This window comes from Myotis nattereri (assembly GCF_964212035.1).
Source record: "Myotis nattereri genome assembly, chromosome: 6".
Lineage (NCBI taxonomy): Eukaryota > Metazoa > Chordata > Mammalia > Chiroptera > Vespertilionidae > Myotis > Myotis nattereri.
Genome location: NC_138081.1, coordinates 30,556,734 through 30,578,087, shown reverse-complemented (window position 1 = coordinate 30,578,087; position 21,354 = coordinate 30,556,734).

Genomic DNA, 21,354 nt, shown 5'->3' with positions numbered 1-21,354 from the left:
ACCACTGGGGTGTGCTGATGATAATGTAAGCAAAAGAGAGGAGGGAGCATGAATTTTATAAAATCTAAAGTACATAGTATTAGTCTGTGCTGGAGATCTTAATTTGGGAGCCATCAACTTATAGTCTATGTATAGAAAAGGCTAATATGCTAAGTGTCCATCTGACCGGTAGCTATGTTGCACACTGACCACCAGGGAGCAGATGCTCAACACAGGAGCTGCCGAGCTGCAGTGATTTAGCACTGGTGATTCTTGGGTGACACAACCCAAAACTAGAGAGGAGGGAGCCCTATTCCTCACGGGACCACATGATTCTACCTTCAGCCATGGGTTATGCTGTTGCTGGGGCACTGTTGGGCCCGAATCTGGTTTACTGCACACTTGTGTTTGTGTTCCATACCCTGTACAACAGCAACTTTGCAGAGTGCCCTCTTGCACTCCAGGACCCCTAGGGGGATATTGGAGAGCCAGTTTTGGCCTGATCCCTGGAGGCCAGGCCAAGGGACCCCACCTGCCAGAGGGACCCCCTCACTCCGCAGACCCCCTTCCAGCCAAGGCGCCACCCTAGGTGCAGCCGGCCAGGAAGGGACCACGGGAGTTTGGCTCCAGGGCATGTCCAGCCCTTCTCACCCAGTCCAGCCCCGCCAGACACCTTCTAATCAATTTCCTTTCAATGTGCACAAATCTGTGCACTTGGACACTAGTTGGTATTAAGCTAGAATAGTGGATAAAATCACTTGGAGAAGTGAGCATGAAGGGAAGTATGATCAAGGAGGGAAGAGAAACTTGAAGGCAGAGGAAAATTCGACCATAAAGAAGATAAAAATATCTCCAAGGACAGTCTTATCTTCTTTATTACTATTAATATATAGAGAGGAAAATAGAGTAGATTATCTCTACATTTGGTAATGCTTACTATGTACCAGGCAGAGCTATAGAGTGTTTTATATAATCTTCACATCCTGAAATATCACTTTAGAGAATAAAAAAAAAATGATTCGGGGGAATTATCCAAATTTTCAGAATTAGGATGACAGAATTTCAGTCCAAGACTTTCTGGAATCAAAAAACATGCTTCTTTTGACCTAATTATGAGATTTAAGAATAAAGAAAGAGAAGATTTATATTGATAATGATCCTATATAAAAAAGACTAATATGCAAATCGACTGAACGGCGGAACGACTGGTCACTATGACACGCACTGACCACCAGGGGGCAGAAGCTCAATGCAGGAGCTGCCCCCTGGTGCTCAGTGTGCTCCCACAGGGGGAGCACTACTCAGCCAGAAGCTGGGCAAGTGCAGCGTCAATGGCGGGAGCCTCTCCCGCCTCCACGACAGTGCTAAGGATGTTCAACTGACGGCTTAGGCCAGCTCTCTGCTGGCCTATTGTTTGTGTCCATGCAGGCCTAAGCCATCAGTTGGCTATCCCCTGAGCGCTCCCTGACTGCAAGAGGGCACAGGCTGGGCTGAAGGACCCCCCCCCCAAGTGCATGAATTTCATGCACTGGGCCTCTAGTATTTTATAAAAATGTAAACCAAAGAGATATAGTTTATTTTGTTTCATTTCTTAAAGGTCACATACATTTATTATTTCCTCATGTTTTTGTTCATGTGTTTAGAATTTTTTATGTAATTTGAGAAATATTAAATATGCTCTCTTTCTGATAATAGTAAAAGTACCATTTGTTGAATGTTCTTATGGTTCTGATGCTTTACATAGATATTACACACATAGTTATAATTCTCATGGTTATTTCACATTTTACTATTCCCGTTTTGTGGATGGAAATATTACAAATAAGGACACTACTAAGTGGCAGAGCAAAAATTTCTGTGCTGTTCCTTTATACCCGCTTCCTGCCTCCGTGTCCATGCCTTTGCCTATACAACACTTCCAGGTGGTAGTGTCATCCTTTCATTGGTAAACAAAGAGTACCTAACAGAATGCATTTGGCAGTGCTTCTTTAATCTTGCTTAGAAAGGAGAGTCTGATGTTTATACTTTAAACTTGTTGTAGTATATCTCTTCTCTTAACAATCATGTAGCATGGGTCCACTGGCCTCCAGCTACTTGAAGGGATAAATTAGTCACAGGAAGAAATAAAATAAAGCCAGTAAGTTGTTTTGTCCCTCCCATGATACTCAAGAGGGCCAAGAGCTAAATGATGTCATGTTTGTTTCTTTCATTTAGTGGTATAAATATTTAAAGATATATTAGTGTAGGACATGCTATGAGGAAAGAAGTTAAAAAAAAATGACTCCTTGTAAATAATTTGTTGTCCCAAAATAAAAATTCTGCTTTCAAGACAACTAGGAAAAGCACTGGCCTTTAGAACTCTATGGCTTATACTTTTATAAATAGTCTTAAGGACCCATGACATCTAGTTCCAAATTTTGCTTAATAGGTCAGCTAGGGTATCATATGGGCAAAACCAGTAAATGAACACTTTGGGAAAATGATTATAGATTTTCTCTCTGAAAAGTTCTTAAAATCCAAAAGCTGGAATTAAGTCCTACCATTGATCTAAAGTACTACAATATGATTCAATTCTATCAACGATGAAAGTTCTTACATTTTTTTTTTTTTACTCAATATACTGTATAACATTGAAAGGGAAATGGATAACTCTATATATCAGATAGATCATCAACTTCTCATTTTATTATTCATAAATAGAATCTTGTTTCCCCCCTAAATTGCACTAGCTATAGAAAAATAGAGTTAAATTTAACTTAGATTAGTATTTTGTTCTTTGAATCTACATATAATGTTTTGCCAAGCAGTTTTATTCTGATCCCCAAAGAGAAGGGCCATTTGCCAAAGGATAGAACACTTAGTACCTCATCTTCCTACTTATGTGCACAACTAAGAAGAGCTTTGCAGCAGAAAGATTGAGGTTTTTAAAACCTCTAATGTGAAAGTTGTATTATGTGAGCAATTTTAGTAGCATTTTTTATTAATATTGCATACTATCACAATTCATTTTCACCAATTTAAAGAAATATGCTGAACACTTCAGTAAAATGGTATAATAATTATACTTGCATGCCATAAGAGTGGAAGCAAATGCTGAAAATATATAGCACCAGTATTTTAAGAAGAACAACTTATATGTAATACAAATGACCACTTACTATAAAGTATTTTATTATCTGCAACTGGTAGAGAGATAGCTGCTTCACTGAGCTTGTGTTTGATTTTTACTACAAAATTGATAAAGCAGTACAGACTGGAGTTAGTAGGTGTTTGAAGAATATAATGTCATATATTTTATCCAGGAATTGTACCATTGCATTGTTAAGGGGATCTCTTCTTTTAAATTGTATCCATTTAATTTGATTACTGGGCATTCGCTTGATATAAGCATACATAAATTCACTATGTAATACATGCTATTCATTGTCATATCTGTAATATTACTTAAATTTAAGGGTCATTCCAGCATTTTTGAAAAGAGGTTCTACCATTTACAACAGCAAGGATGGAACTGGAGAGCATTATGCTAAGTGAAATAAGCCAGTCAGAGAAAGATAAATATTACATGATCTCACTCATTTATAGGATATAATGAACAACATAATCTGATGAACAAAAACAGATCCAGAGAAAGAGAAACATTGATCAGACCGTCAAACCTCAGTGGGAAGGTAGGGGAGGGTGGGGGAAGGGGGAGAGATCAACCAAAGGACTTATATGAATGCATATAGGTCTAACCAATGGACACAGACAATGGGGGGGGGAGGTGAGGGCATAAGTGAGGGTATGGGGGGGTGTGATGTGGGGATAAGGACACATATGTAATAACTTAATCAATAAAGAAATCAAAAAGACACATATTTTTATTGGTTTCAGAGAGGAAGGGAGAGATAGCAACATCAATGATGAGAGAGAATCATAGATCAGCTGCCTCCTGCACACCCCCCACTAGAGATGGAGACTGCAACCCTGGCATGTGCCGTGACCAGGAATTAAACCGTGATGTCCTGGTTCTTAGGTCAACACTCAACTACTGAGACACACTGACCAGGCTTCATTTCTTCTTTGAATTACTTATTTACATGTTGGAATCTTAGTACTTGAATACTACGTAGACCCATTTCCTACTCAAAACCCCTACCATTGCCCACAGGTGCAAGATAAATTGAATTTGTTTTTAATTGTAACATTCTCCTGTTCTTATAGTATGTGTTGATAAGTCTTGATCATAGAAAGAAAAATTATAAGATGAGAATTTTATTTCTTCTACTTTATGTCTTTGGCATGATTTAAGAGGTGATTTTTCTCCTTCCTAGGTGACTTTGAAAATCTACCATGATGATGTTTAAAAATATGATATTTAACTTACTTTATTTAAAGTTATGACTATGTCATAAATATCAACTCATATGATTATATTGTTATTTTGCCTAACTAGTGAGGTTCATGATTATTAGTATGAACTTTTAATGGTAAGCATAAAGCCTTTGACTTTGGAATAATCATAAAGTGATGGAGAGCATGTTAACATGTTGGTCAGGAAACCCTGCTATTCTAGGCCTGCCTTGGACAGATTGCTAAAAAACTGAACCTTGGTTATTTTATACATTAAGTAGAGATTAAAAGACCTCACATTGATATTACAAAAGTAAGGTTCTATTTGAGATTTAAGCTTTCTAGGATATAAAAACATAATGAGCACTGCAGCTATAGAATAAATAGTTTAAACAATAAATAATTGTTCACACTAGATCAGTGATGGCGAACCTATGAACTCATGTTTTTTGGTTGATTTTTCTTTGTTAAATGGCATTTAAATATATAAAATAAATATCAAAAATATAAGTCTTTTTTTTACTATGGTTGCAAATATCAAAAAATTTCTATATGTGACACGGCACCAGAGTTAAGTTATGGTTTTTCAAAATGCTGACACGCCAAGCTCAAAAGGTTCGCCATCACTGCACTAGATGTTGAAATCATTTTAACAGTCAGTCCAAATGAAGGTGTTGAACGTGTATAAATTATGTATAAATTAGTGAGAAAATAATTGGTGAACAAAAAAAAAAAAGATTAACAGGATCATTGTATTCATATTCCTAAAAGGATTTCTCAACACATTGGGGGGGGGGGGAACAAAAAAGAGAAAAAAATACCTAAAGAGTTAGCAATTCCGTAAAATATAAATTTATTTCTTAATTCACAGATCTCACAGCTCTTTTAGAAAAACTGAGCCTGGAGCAATGAATGACAGAGCAACTAAAAGAATCCTGCTACTTAAAATGTGAGGGGATTCACTTCTTAAATGCCTATCATATCCCTGGTATGACTGGGAGTTTGTTAGATAGTCTGAAAATATTACTACTTTCCTGCACTTCGATGTCAATATCAAATTTCAGCCATCTCGTTATAAGTTATTAGTTTTACTTCTGGAGGAAAAGATTAATGCAATAGCATAGTATTATGGTAGGAACCAGCTAAGTTCTGAAATGAATAGCAAATTTAATTTACATATAATCAATCTCCACTGTGATTAACTCCACCTAAATATTAGAAGGAATATTTCATTTCCTGAGAAGTGAAAGAAGTGAAGCAAGCTCTCTTGGGTATGAGGAGAGACCAGCAGTTCTCAAATGTGGCTAAGTTTTAAAATCGGGATGCTTTAACAAACACTGTTTTTCAAAACAGATATTTTATTCAATGGTTATAGGATGAGACATATATTTATTTACTTTAACTCACCTGATAATGCTAATATTTCACCACAGTTGAGAACTCCCAGGTTAGTTATTCTCAAACGTTAGCCTGTAGCAGAAGCACCCAGTCAACGTGTTAAAACACCCGTTGCTTGACCTCATCCCAGAGTTACTGATGCAGTAGGTGTAGGATGGAATCAAAGACTTTGCATCTAACAAGTTTCCAGGTAATGGTGATGCTGCTGGTCCCAAAGATCAGACTTTGAAAACCACTGGTTACAGTAAAACACGAACATAATCAGCAACAACAAAACAGTGCTTAATAATTTGAGTGTCCAATGTTTAAACGACATATATTTAGATATTTATGTCACATCTACAATTGCATAAGTTTAAAGGAAATATATTAATTGAGCCCTGTTAAAACAATCGTATCTTAATGGGGCAAGTTGAACCCATATAAGTAGTAGTATATAATTTTTGGACACATATACTTAGTAGCAGAAAATATTTTAAAGTAAGATATATCTTGTTATTCTGGCAACAGGCTTTAATTATTATAATCTTATTCAATGAAAAAGAGATGCTTTTCCTAAGAACTGTCATAATTTGGCAGCAATCATGATTTTTAACTTTAGCATACTAACTAAATTTTTAATTCTTCTATAAGAAATTAATCAAAGATGAGCTGAAGTTTGTTCCTATTAAACTTCTTACAGAATTTTAGTTTTAACATTTCTAAAATACTTTGCATATTTATCTTTATATTTTACACATAAATTAGGACCTTGAAGTGAAATTAATTAAAGAAAATAAAATATGCATGTAAATTCTGGGTATTATTTCTAGCTACATTAATAAGTAGAAAAGACAATGATGTCCTTAAGCTTCTTTTGTTTAGATAAAATTAAAAGAAATACATTGCTTTGACTAATATTCTTTCACTGCATTTAAATCACTAATTGATTTTGGAGTATGAGTTGTCATTTTTTAAATCAGTATTGAATAAACATGATGATAATGCATAGTACAGTATTGAAAATGAATAATATGCTTCAGGAGATACAAATTAATATAAATAAAAGCCACTTTGCACAAATTGCATATAGTTTCTCAAAGTCATTAAAGATATAGAAAAGAAATTGAATATGTATTTTTAAAATATTCCAGAGCTATTCACATAATTCTAATTGTACTACAGTGTTTAAAGGTAGTATTTTTCTATGCATCCCATTGTAATTTACTCTTATAAACACAATAAAATATAATTGATTTTTCTTTTCTCTTTCAGCAGAAAACATGTCGTACTTTAATGAGAAAATTGCATGTATTCAAAAATGATTTGCAGTATAATTTTAAATAAAAACAATTACTTCTCTAGTAAATTGCTTCAAGTTCATAAAAATTTCACAGTACACTGTGTCTGGGGAACTTGGAGGATTTATGTTAGACCATAATTTCAGAGAGAAAAGGATAATGCTAATGGGTAACATGCAGTATTGTCTAGAGAATATGTCAGCATCAGACTATAAATAGAAAGCTGACCATAAATGTCAAGTGGATAACTAGGGTCTGAAATATAGTGACAAACAAGGTCATTACCCAAACTGATATTAGACAAATAGCAAGGTCAAGATGAACTGTGACTCCAAGCTAGAAATCAGACAAGGTGCTGTGCAATTTGATACAGGACAGAGTAATTTAGAGATCAGTCATCAATTCACATAATCAAGAAGTCAGTAAGTATAGGAAGGGCAAACAGAACACCATGAATACGTACTATTTGCCATCTTCAGATCATTTACTGGTTAAAATTTAGCTGTTCCTACCTTTCTTAATAGTGTTATGTTTGTAAACCAAACACTCTATAGAATGGGGCTTCATATTTTTGAGTGGAGTAATGAAAATGAAAATTAATCCATCAAGCAATCAAGTGGCCTATTGAAAAATTCAGAATGGAAAAGAACTTGGTGATTTTAGAAGGACCATTCTGTTTCTCAATATTTTTTTCTGAAGCTAGATTTGTTCTGTCATCTAATTATTTAACACTCACTTCTTGAGTTTATACAATGGTATCAGATACACTGTAGTTTGTAATTTGTAATAACTCCTTAACTCATTTAAAGGAAATAAAAATGTTTTTAAATCTGTTGCTTCATCCTTCAACCTTAACACCAAGGCTTATTTGAACAATTCCCAATCTTAGAAAATTCAGCTATGATGTTACCAAGAGAAAGGATGCTTGCCACTTCCTAAAATTTGATCACTTTGAGCACACTTTTTAATTATAGACTTGCAAAAAATAAAATTTCATTTAGTCTAACTACCCCACTAATTCTTTTTTTTAATTTTTTTTTACTCTTTTCTTTTTTTTTATTGCTTAAAGTATTACAAAGGGTATTACATATGTGTCCATTTTATCCCCCCGCCCTAGACAGTCCCCTAGCCTCCCCTATCCCCCAGTGTCTTATGTCCATTGGTTATGCTTATATGCATGCATACAAGTCCTTTAGTTGATCTCTTACCCCCCTACCTCCTGCCCCCCCAACCCTCCCCGGCCTTCCCGCTGCAGTTTGACAATCTGTTTGAGGCAGCTCTGCCTCTGTATCTATTATTGTTCAAAAGTTTATAGTGGTCTCTATTATCCATGAATGAGTGAGATCATGTGGTGTTTTTCCTTCATTGACTGGCTTATTTCACTTAGCATAATGCTCTCCAGTTCCATCCATGACATTTCAAATGGTAAGAGTCCCTTCCTTTTTAGAGCAGCATAGTATTCCATCGTGTAGATGTACCACAGTTTTCTAATCCATTCATCTACTGATGGGCACTTAGGCTGTTTCCAGATCTTAGCTATGGTGAATTGTGCTGCTATGAACATAGGGGAGCATATATCCTTTCTGATTGGTGTTTCTGGTTTCTTGGGATATATTCCTAGAGTGGGATCACAGGGTCAAATGGGAGTTCCATTTTCAGTTTTTTGAGGAAACTCCATACTGTCTTCCATAGTGGCTGCACCAGTCTGCATTCCCACCAGCAGTGCACAAGTGTTCCTTTTTCTCCACATCCTCTCCAGCACTTGTCGTTTGCTGATTTGTTGATGAAAGCCAGTCTGACAGGTGTGAGATGGTACCTCATTGTTGTTTTGATTTGCATCGCTCGGATGATTAGTGACTTTGAGCATGTTTTCATATGTCTCTTGGCTTCCTGGATGTCCTCTTTTGAAAGGTGTCTATTTAGGTCCTTTGCCCATTTTTTGATTGGATTGTTTATCTTCCTTTTGTTAAGTTGTATGAGTTCCCTATAAATCTTGGAGATTAGGCCCTTATCAGATATGACATTGGCAAATATGTTTTCCCACACAGTGGGTTTTCTCGTTGTTTTGTTAATGGTTTCGTTTGCTGTGCAGAAGCTTTTTATTTTGATGTAGTCCCATTTGTTCACTAATTCTTGAATCCTACCTCAACACTTCTGATTTATCCTTATTCCCTTTAGACATGAGTATTTCCACTAAATATTCAATGCTTCCCAAGTTACCTCATTTCATCTTTGAATAATCATTCTGAAACTTCACTCATATTTGGAATGAATATCTGTGTTCTCCTAATTTCATCTTTTTACCCCACCTCTCTAATTACATCCCTTGAGTGATTAAAAACAAGATCAATTATCACATCTTCTTGTCAACCTTCAGATATTTTAAGATTCCTATGATATGCCTTTCAACTGTATTTCCCCCTGCGGATGCTTTTAGAGGCAGTTTTAATTTGTTGGAGCAAACAGGGTCAGCAATAGATTTTCAAACTCTTCCCCTGAACAACCATGTGATTCTGGACAAGTTATTCAACACTTTCCTCACATCTCAAACCAAAACAAACAAACAAACAAAAACACTCTCCAGTCTTAAGCTCCAGGATACTTTCCTTCCTGTTTTATCACCCTTTAAAGTTTTTGCTAACTTCTTTGCATTCGATGCATTTACTACACAATCACTTTAATCATACTGTTCGGTATAAAATGCAAGTATAGCAATATGTGCTACTGATTCCATAATTTTCTTTTTAATCTTTTAAATATGTCATTTTAATTCCACGTTTATCCTAGAGTACCCTATGAATAACTCCCTTTTTGTTCTTCATTTGAATAATTTCTCATTTTATTGTCAAACATTTGGGTTATTTTAGAATTAACAAAATGCTTCTATCATTATTCTATAACATTTACTAAATAAAAAAACAATGAGGAGGTCACAAAACTAACTCATAGCTATATAAGCTATTTCCTGTGCCAGGAAATCCCAATATTAAATCCCTTTTTCCATAACTCTTTCATATGATTATGTCTGGATATATTAAATTATTACCACTGAGGAGATAGGGTTGCTTTTTCCTTCGGTGCCATTCATACCTGATTCACTATAAATAATTCCTACTTATTTACAATTTAAAGTGTTTGCTCTATATGGAAGGGGATATGGCATATTCATATTTATTAAAACTTTGATTTTAGCCAGGCTGGCATGGCTTAGTGGTTGAGTGTCGACCTATGAACCAGGAGGTCATGGTTTGATTCCTGGTCATGGCACATACCCAGGTTGCTGGCTCAATCCCCAGTGCGGGGCATACAGGAGGCAGCCTACCAATCACTCTCTCATCACCGATGTTTCTCTCTCTCTCTCTCCCTCTCCCTTCCTTTCTAAAATAAATAAAAATGTATTAAAACTATGTTTGAAAACAAATACGTTGTTTTAAAAACAACAACAGAAACTTGGATTTTATGTAAATGAGAATTCTAACAGATAATTGGATAACCATATGTTTGGATAACTACATGTTGCTTTGAATGTCTTTCCCATTTGCCATTTAATGTTGTTTAATGTATTTCAATTTTGTCCTTACCACCTATATTTTCTTTTTTTTAATTTATGATAAAATATTTTGTTGAGAATTATCTAACTCTGATTGATAGCAGATTAGAGTTATTTTGGTATGCAACAATATTTCATCTTATGTAGTAAATACATTTCCTTTGAATAGGTATCTGTTAATTTAATCAACTTAATAGAAGGTATGTTATATTGAATTTCCAGTCAACATACTTAACTTTCCTTGAAAATCCTTATAGTTTTACATTTCATTTATTTTCCATGATCCTTACAATTTCTTTCTAGTTATGACAGTTGAATCTATTACCTTAAAACAAAAATCTTTATTGGTCAGTACCTCCTATCTCCATTCTTTAAACCCATTACTTTTACATGTTATGTATCTTATACTTCCAGTTGCTAATGCTTATAGTCTTAACTTGAGCCTGCTACCTCTTTCTGTATAATTGTCCTTATCTATATTTTAAACATTGTACAAATATTTTCCAAATATTATGCAATGTGTGTGTGTGTGTTGTTAGATCTTACTATTTACCTATGTACAGAATGAACCTCAATATATGATCTTGGTGACAAGTTTTATTTTATCCAGAAATGTAATGGTAAAATAGTCATTACCACTAGAACAGATCTCTTTAGAAAATTACACTCTTTATTATATTTATAGGCATGCAATTACTTCAAAGTACTTATTGTACACTCATAGTTCACCAAGAACTGCATCACACACAACTTATAATTATAGATTATTTAAAGGTGGTTGAATTTGTTAAATGCACATTTTTGCCCATATCCCACTAAGTAAATATGTACTTAACTTGTATATATTATTTAAACTAATTTTTGTTTTCTATAGAGTATATGCAATATTTACATTAAAATGAACATTGTAATTGTCTTAGCTGGTAGTATTTAATAAATATGGCTTTTGTTATTAGTAGAATATATGAATAAGCTGATGTCTTCTTTTAACATTCATAATTTTGGTAATAGATTTCAATTTTACCTTTTTTTTTTTTTTTGGTTTGTGGGATTCTTGCCTTCGGTGCTTCCTCCTCTTAAAAATTCAGTTTTACATAATGTTTCACTATTCTTTAGCTTAAGGTGTAAAATAGATTTTGATAAAATCAAACTTTTTCTTTTGGTAATGTGGTAAACAAAATTTAGTCTAATTTCCACATAATATAAAGCTGTTTCGACCACTAAAAATGCCTGTGACTTTTTGCAAGGTATATTTATTTCACGAGTTGACAAAGCTTGTTTTTAACTTCCATTTATAGTATTCCTTCTGGTCCAATACATAAGCCAGTTTACTGCTGGTACCTATTGTCGTTTATCCTGCACAACCAGGAAACATTCTTGCAGTGAGGGGAGATGGGAGTTTAGTTTCATCTTGACTAGTTCAAAGCTGACTGAAGTACTTTAAATCTTCATTTATATGTCACTCTTTCTCATATTAAGGGGAACAGAACTTTAGCTGGCTTCATTTTGGAGCACAGAAGTTTCTTTTAAAACCCTGAGGCTATCGCAGTGACATATCTACTTACAGATGTCTGTGTGATAACCCTTTTACTCAAAGAAAATGTATGTACTGACTTCAGATTATTCCTGTTACACTTCTAAACAGAGGCAATTGTATTCAGTTATATATTCCTTACTAGTGCATCAGAACAGAAAAGCATTTTCATATTGTGCCTGTTTGGAATATCTTTTTTCCATCTCCTTTCAGTTGCATTTGACAAAGGAATAATACCTCAAAGGAACAATATGTGGGGCATTTTGAATTGCCACACAACACTAGCTGGGGTTGGTGTGAATACTGTTAAACATAGGAATTAAAAACACCAGCAAAAATATGTTTATGTTAGCATTATATTGGCTCAGTATGACATCTTACAGGGAAAATCATATTTGGAAAAATTCTGACATTTGACCTAACAGTTGCTTTTTCTTTAATCATTAAAAATAAATTTATTTCTTAATTAGGAAGTATTTTGCAAAATTCTTGGAAGATACAACTAAAATACCTTAGATTATCAATAGATGTGAATTCTTGAAAAAGTAATGACCATGTCTATCTAGTTTATGTGCTTATCCTCAGCATCTGGCATAGTGCTTACTGAATAAATGTTTGCCTACTGTAGTAAACAGTAGATGCTAAATAAATATTTAATGCATGAATGAGTGAATTAAGGCATGGTGAAATGAAATATATAAATTTAATTAGCTAAAAGAATCACAATTCATAAAGGTTAGCTCCTTTTACTAAGCTAGCATAACATGGGAATTTGGTATTAATTATTTTATACATATACATATCAAATAACATTGTCTTCAAAGAAATAATTCTGAAAATTATTTTAAAGTTAAACTAAGAGAAAAACTGAAATATTTGGATATACCTTGAGTTTCTGTTTCTATAATATAATTAAATTCCTAAACTCTTCTGGAAAGCTCAACTTTACCGCATCTATTGACCATTCTCAGTTTGACCATGTCACAGTTCTTTTACAGATGTTTACCTTGTATAAGTAGAAGTTCTTTATTTTATCAATTGATACCACAGATATGTATGACAGTTGAACCCTGTATCTTCTTCAGAATTAAGAAATGTTTCTGAAATTATATCTCTATAAATTAGAAAATGAAATTCATAATACAGAAAGCAGTAAAAATCAATTTGTGTTCTAAACTTAAGCTGCCAATCATCAATCATGCGTACTTGGAGAAAAAAATGTATCTACTTGGGAACCTGTTTTCTCATCTATTTAAGTGCAAGTATGGTTTTATTGTCCCTTTCATAAAATTGTTGTGGAAAACATTAATTAGCAAAGCACTTGTTTTTGAGCACATAATGCTACTTATCTATGAAGTTGCAATAAACACAACAATAATTCTATTACCACTAATAATAATATTTGAATGCACTAGACATTTTGTACATTATACTTTAATCATCTCATAAACTGGAAATATATGGTTTCGTGTCCCCCCTTTTTATATGAGACAACTAATATTCAGAGAATTTATTCAAATGTAAAAAGTCAACCATTTATAGTTGTTAAAAAGCCTAGATAGATGTGAACTCAGGTGTCTCTGAGGCTCTTAATCCTCATAATATAATCATCTCAAGAGTTTTAGGCTCTGGTGCCAGAGGTGTAATTACATGAAGGTAAATTTGAACATCATATGCAATGTGTTGATAGAGGGGGGAAAAGACTATAGCAGGAGTCCTCATACTTTTTAAGCAGGGGGCCAGTTCACTGTCCCTCAGACCGTTGGAGGGCCAGACTATAGTTTAAAAAAAAAAAACTATGAACAAATTCCTATGCACACTGCACATATCTTATTTTGAAGTAAAAAAACAAAACGGGAACAAATACAATATTTGTATTTGTATGTGGCCCGCGGGCCGTAGTTTGAGGACCCCTGGACTAAAGGTACACAAAGGGAAGATAAACTTCCTTTCTAGGAAAGTCTTGCAAGGCTTCAGGATAGAGGTTGTATATGAGATGATATTGGAAGAATAAATAGGAACTTTGTAACAGGGAAATATGGGTGAAAAGTAACAGTTGGTAGGAAAAGGAAAGGATGATGCATTAGAAAGGGTATTTCTCAGCAAAGGTGATATTCATCCATGCCCTTAATAGAGAAGTAGAAATGATTTGACAAGGCGGTAATCAGTGTGGAGAGGCAGAAACAGGGAATTCAAAGCTAGGTTGAACTAAATTAAGAAATACTGCCGAAACCGGTTTGGCTCAGTGGATAGAGCGTCGGCCTGTGGACTGAGGGGTCCCAGGTTCGATTCCGGTCAAGGGCATGTGCCTGGGTTGCGGGCACATCCCCAGCAGGAGATGTGCAGGAGGCAGCTGATCGATGTTTCTCTCTCATTGATGTTTCTAGCTCTCTATCTCTCTCCCTTACTCTCTATAAAAAACCAATAAAAATATATTTTAAAAAAAAGAAAGAAAAGAAATGCTTTGTCAGACAGTGGAAAGCCAAAATACATTTATAAAGAGAAGAGCGGTTGTTTTTATTCCAGATAAAGTAAGAAGAGAATGGATGAATAAGAGGTAGGGCATAATAGCCAAATAAGAGATATTAAGGGCTAGGATTAAGGAAGCAGTAATGTGGATGAAGGGGAAAGGCTAAATGTAGGAAGCACCTTAAATAATATAAACCAAATATTGTGACCAGTTTGGGTGGATGAGAGAGATAAATTAATGATGTCAACCTTTCAAATACAGGGGTGGGCAAAAGTAGGTTTACTGTTGTCTTATGGAAAAGACATGCAGCTCATGATTATTACAATCGTTTTATTAATTTTGTGTTTCACGGACTCTCACTGAAAACCTACTTTTGCCCACCTCTGTATAGTGATTATGTAATTAGGATGCATTTAACTAACCTGTATTTAACTCAATTATGAGGAGAATAAGGACAATGATGCCCCTAGGCCATTAAATTTTAACACCTGTGACTTAAAGTCACAAGTGTGAAGTAGTATATACAACACATGAATTATCTAGAAAGAACCAAGGCTTTCTTTGGGAATACGTATGTTTAACTATTGTCAGTGGAAGAAAGACAATGAAGAAGACAGAGAAGGGACAATTGCAGAAATAGAGGAGAGTTCAAGTTAAGGAGCATGTGATGTCATGGAGTTGAGAAGTAGTGGAATACTGACCAATTCACCAGAATGTTAAAATATTGCACAGCGCATAATCCATAAATTGAAGGTAATATTCATATTATAAAGAATCATTTATGCATTAGGTAATGAAGAATCAGATAGTGAAAGGAAAAAAAAAGATTTATATACTTTGTGTTATGGGTTGAGTTGTGTCCCCCCCAAAATTTATACATTAAAGTCCTAGGTCCCTGCAACTCAGAATGTGATTTTATTTGGAGGTAGGTTCTTTACAGAGATAATCAAATTAAAATTAGGTCATTAGAGTGCAACCTAATCCAATATTAATGGAGGCTTTAAGAAGGTGAAACTGGGAGCAGAGACAAGAATAGAGGGAAGACATGTGAAGAGATACAGGGAGAAGACTGCCATCTAAAAGTCAAGAGAGAGCTCTAAAGCAGGCCCTTCCCTGACAATCAAATAAGGAACCACAACATTGCTGACACCTTGATTTTACTTCTAGTCTCCAGAACTGTGACACTATCAATTTTCACTTTTTAAAGCCACCCAAGTTTATGGTAGTTTGTTATGGCAGCCTAGGAAATTAATACACTTGGTTTCAAATTATCTTGTGGTGATAATAAATTAATATTGAGCTATTTGTACTTGGGAGCAATTAAATGAACCTATTCTATTTATATATTAGCAATAAATTCTATTAGTTTATTTAAATACCATAAAATATTTTTACTTTTCTGTTAATATGAATATTTTATTGATTGAAATATAAGTAGTTACTGTAATAATTGAGTAATAGAAGTAGCAAATGCTAAGTTTAGTATTTATATAAATTATATAATTATTGCTTATAATAGCATAATGAATTAAATATTACCATTTATTCAATTTACAAATGAGAAAATTGAGGTACAGAGAATTTGACAAATGGGCCATTCTTAAATTGCTAGAATGTGACATAATTAGCTTAGACCAACACAGTTCTAGAACTCTGATTTGATAAGCAGAGTTCTTATCCACTTCACCATAAATTATTCATAAAAAGTTATACAAGCTATTTTTCAAATATTTTAAATACCTAAATGTGTATTATAAGAACAGAGCAGTAAATTCAATGTTTTGTCTATGCAATTATTTGTCACTTCGGTCAGAAAGATTATCACATATATGCTTGGATATACTAAGCAAAATGTGCAGGCTAAAGATGACTATATGATACTATGACAGCTAAGGAAATATGCCTTTAAAAGTTCAGTTATTTAATGTCTAATTAAAGAGACTAACAAAGATAGGATTGAAATAAGTTAGTGAAGTGAAAATTTGGAAGTAAACTAATTTGTGATATAAAAATAGTGTATTGCATAATGTTTGCATTTGCATTTGCATAGTTATATAGTCTGATGATAATTCATGTTATAAAATAACTAGAGGCCCGGTGCATGACATTCGTGTTCTGGAGTGGTGTCCATCAGCCCAGCCTGTGCCCTCTTGCAGTCCAGGACCCTTCAGGGGGTCCTTAGTGCTGCCGCAGAGGCGGGAAAGGCTCCTGCCACCGTCACTGCGCTCGCCAGACATCAGCTGGCTTCTGGCTGAGCAGTGCTCCCCCTGTGGGAGCGCACTGACCATCAGGGGGCAGCTCCTGCGTTGAGCATCTGCCCCCTGGTGGTCAGTGTGCATCATAGTGACCGGTAGTTCCACAGTTTGGCAGATTTGCATATTAGGGTTTTATAATATAGGATTACAGGTGGTGGTAAATATATGAGCACTTTACTAGTATACTTCATGGTACAACAAATGATAATGTTAGAAAATTCTAATAAATAAAGCAGGACAGTTATATTTGTCTGGGGATTTTATTATTAGTTATTTCTACAAATTTTCTGTTTTAACAGAATGGATCTTTTCATCCTTGTTCAATACTACAAATTTTACATTAACCTAAGGCTGACCGGATTGAATATAATTTTATTTTTAGAGTTTGTGTATTAAACTTAAGTGCAAAAGATTATATTATTTTCTTCTTATAATTTTATTTTTGTATTTTAATAAGTATATCCTTACACATATTAGATTACACAATCCATAGTAAATATAAATGAACTAGAAACAAAATACAGATAAACTTGTAACAAAATAAATAAACTCATAATACAATAACTATAATTTCCTAAATTAAAGTTGACATTAACTAACCAAAAATGTAAAAGCAAAATAAAAACTCAAACTGTAAAAATGAATGTTGGTATTTTTAAGAAACTATAAAACTGAGATCACAAGTACTTTATAAAGTTCAACTGCTCTCAGATCATTTTTTAATCATAAAAAAATATGTTTTGTCCAACCCTTTTCATTAAGTGTTGCTTGATTTATAATGCAAACTGAAAATTAAAAGAAAAATAAATTTCTGCTAATCCAGAATAAGACTAATGAGATATTATGGAAACTAAGTTAGGGTTCACTTATTTCTTATATCCTAAAAATACATGCTTAGTCGTGTACGATTTATTTTTAAGTATAAGGAATAAGCATCAAATATTGCATATGAAATAGTAACTCCAGGAAGGTTTTGTTAATACATAAATAAGTAAATGCCATTGCATTCTTACTGTGTGCTAGCCCTTTGCTCTACTTTATGTCTATTAGGGCATTTTAGAATTATACCTTACTTATAAGGAGTTAATAGTATACCTAGTTCACAAACCAGAAAGCAACAGATTAGAGATGTCAAGTTAAACAACCAAGATTTAAAAAAAAGTAAAATATTGTTGGGGACAACATCTTCATGTTCTTGATCCACAAATCATATCTTTCAAATGATTTGGAATTATGGCACACTTTCAGAGACCCCGCCATCAGCCTTTCCTGTGACTTGTATTTTTACTTCTCTTCCATTTCCATTTAGTTTTATGCTTTTTACTTAGTATTTCTGAAGTAATGAGGCTCTCTACTTTCCACTAGGGAGAACATAAAATCAAATCTAATACATTTCCAATCCACAAAAACTGTATCTTTGCTGAACTAAGAAAAGAGCACTAATGTTACAGCATAAAAACAGCTGGGCTCAGAAAACCAAAGATGAACGCCTATAGGAGTTGATGCTTTGTTTCTGCAAATATGCATATCCCTTTTCATGCTTGGCACTCACTTACTGGGCCTAGGGATTTCTGTGTGCTCTCTAGCCCTTGGCTCCGACCTCTCCACTTTAAGACTGAATGACTCATTCACCCAACCTGACAAGTAATAGTACTCAGCATAGTCTGCAAATTACCAGGGAATAGGCAGAGAGAAGAGAACCAAGAAGAGATTGGGAAGGAGGAGCCAGTTAAATAAGATGCACAGATGTATAGTGTCATGAAATCAGTGCATTGGAATAATTCAAGAAATAAGGAATAGTTGATAGTTTAAGTGATATATGTAGGTAAGCATAGGTGAAAGGATACAGCATATAAGCACTTATTGGATTTGACAATAAGAAAGGTATAGATGTCCTCCCCCCCCAAAAAAAAAAAAAACATAGCAGTTACCATAGAATAATTGTGGAAAAACCAAATTTAAGTAAATGAAGAAAGTAAATAAGGATGAGTAATTACAGACAATGACTGTGGCTGTTTTCAAGATCACAATAATGAAAATGGAGAACTATGGTGACTGCTGAAGTGGGGTATGGTATCTAGTGTGTGAGGGGAGTACTTTAGGATGGGATATTTAAAAGCATATGCACCTTTCACTATTTTTTTCCTGGAAATAGTTACTGGATTTTAAAAATGACATTATTCTGTTTCTGTATTTTTGTGTGAGTGTCTGTGTTTATATTCAGACACATGTGATGGAAGTTTATCAAACAATATATTTTAAACAAGACTTCATAACTCAGAGCTCTCATTCACAGTTCAGCAGTTTGAGCTAAATTCCACAGTGAGACAATGGAGAAGGAAGAAATGAAAAGAAAAATGATAAATACAAGGGAAGATGCATGGTTTCAGGTGCTCCACAGGACACAGGAAAGATTAGATCCAGAGGTCAGGGGAGAATTTTTTTCATCTGATGGGAAGGGAAAGGGAGAGAGGCATAGAAATGTTACTTTATTGAAAATAAACATTAAATTGGTCCTTGAGGGAGAGAGCGAAGTGCATGTTTAAAGTCGGGGGAAGTAGCAGGAGCAAAGGCAGATACATCAAAAGAAGAATGAGCAAAAAAGTTCAATGTGCCTACGCCAAAGTCACATAAAGGGGTGCTGTGCAAAGTGGCTATTGAAAGGCAGATGGAAGAGACACTAGGGAAGAACTAGAATTCTGACTGGAGGTATTTGCATTGTGTTCTGGGAGCACGAAAAAGTCATTGAACAATTTTGATCAAGGGAGGGAGTTGGGTGGGACTATGCTATCACCTGGAATTTTATTGGGCATATTTCAGTTATCCTATTTGATTCTCTTGTGTGCAGAAATTGAGAATTTGCATTATTCCATTTTAAGCAACCTGTTCAGAATTGCAAAGGAAGTGATGAATCCTTGTTCTGGCTGGCTTAAACACTCTGAATGTTCATTTGTATATTCATTCAAGGTGGAAATTGATGGTATTGTGGATTCTTCTTCCATTGAAAGGAGATTCAAAGGTTAAATAATGGGTAAAACACCAAAAATAATTAGATGGATAAGAATGTTGAGAAATACAATAGCTCCTCATGTGAGATCACTATCACTCCCAGGTGCACTGAGTTGCTCTTACCCTCTGACTGCATGTGGTAATTCTAGGACAAAGACCCTGGCTAAGTCTGAATGACCCTCAGTGACTGAGCTATGTCAGAGTTTTAAGTATGCCTGGTGTCACATGATTTTCCAGTTGTTCTTGGTTTTACCTTTAGTCTTTGTCATGACTTTCAGCTTCACTTACAATTTAGTGATTGCTTATTTACCACTGTCTTCTGTTTATCGATCAAAATGTCAAATGACATTTTCTATACTAATTTAACATCTTTAATATTTGATTAAATATTCTCAGAAACCTAACAATTAAGAAAGGGCAAAATCCCTGTATGCCTTGCTCTAGAAATATAGCCTGGGGTTTGTATACCTTGCCCTCACCTTTCTTTGGTCCCAGCCACCTGCACTCTTTCTTATTCTTCTGGAATGATGCCACTAGTGCTATATGAGTACTTTCTTGATGCCTATTCCTTCCACTTTTAGAGTGCTAGGTGCTATATTTTTTCCTTCCAAAAATACAAATTTTATTTTGAAGCTTTCACAACACTCTGATTATGATTAGAGACATTTACTTACATTTAATGTCATAGAAATGCTGACAAACTTAAAAGCAGAAATTTTACATTTAAATTATAGAGAATTAAAGGGAAGTAAAAACCCCTGTATATTTCCAAAGGCTTGAAGAATCTGATCCAAATCATTATTTTCCCATTTATAATACTTACATTAGAAAAGGCATTAATTCATATGGGAAAAATAACTAGCATACTGATTATATGTCAGGTAAGGGGTATTAGTCTTAAAACTGCATACCAGACAGTAGAATACACTAGCATGAAGGGAATGTGTCAACAATGTATCTTCTAGGGCAGATCAAGTTTATATTTAAAAATGACCTTAATGAAATCTCACTCCAGTTTTATGCCCCATTCTGGGCATGCATTTATTGTTGTAGGAGCAAGTCCACACTTATGTGGGTAATCTGAGTGAAATTTATCTCAAAATCTGAGGAAGGTAATATGGTTTCTAAGTGCAGCCTTCATATAATAATTGAAATAATTAATAAATAATAAATATAATAAATAATAAATAATAAATATAATAATTTCTCTCTAACATTAGGAAAAAGGGGTTGAATAAGTAGTAGTCATCATTACAAAATAATATTTGTGATGTCAGATGTATTTTTTGTTTATCCAATTATTTTACAACATTGAATAGAAGTCCATTTAATGCATCCAGTACAATAATAAATGTATTATTTGTACACACTTTTAATAATAATGAAACTAAATGTATCACAACTTCTACATCTTCATGTAAAGAGTCATAGTATTGAATGTTCCATATAGATTTCTATCAATATTATCAATTTAACTTTAGGGAATGTGAAGCTTAAATGGTTTAGCTGAGATAAAATAATTCAACTGAGAGAAAAAGAAATGC